Below are 488 nucleotides of genomic sequence, written 5' to 3'. Positions count from 1 at the left end.
TTCACTGCATGATTCAGTTTATTAAAATGCATTTAGAATGATCACAAAATTCAAGATATGGGGGCAGAAATGTATATATTTATATAATTTCATATAGTTAATCAATATCACGCGAAGACTGAAGTTTTTTCCACCAAAAAGCAGCATGATTACAAATGTGATATTGATTTTATACAGCAGTTCAATAAACAAGATTTTAATATTAAGACACTTATGTTTTAGACACAATATTGACTATTTTTGCTCTATTTCGCCAACAAATATAATTTCAATTTGCCTCGCTGAGCAACATGACATTGTTTGGTTCCTGAATGAATCACCCGTTTAAATGATTCGGTTCAGTCGCAATGACTCACTTATTAACAGTGACTTGCTGCCAACTACTGGCGGTTTTAATTTCACATTTAAAGTATATTTAAATTTTTTTTTTTATAATTTCAAATATCAGTATTAGGGCTGTGCGATATTGAAGAAAAATGCGATATGCG

Source organism: Sinocyclocheilus anshuiensis, unplaced genomic scaffold (assembly GCF_001515605.1).
Source record: "Sinocyclocheilus anshuiensis isolate Anshui unplaced genomic scaffold, SAMN03320099.WGS_v1.1 scaffold423, whole genome shotgun sequence".
In the NCBI taxonomy this organism is placed as follows: Eukaryota; Metazoa; Chordata; class Actinopteri; order Cypriniformes; family Cyprinidae; genus Sinocyclocheilus; species Sinocyclocheilus anshuiensis.
This window is presented reverse-complemented; position numbering follows the sequence as displayed.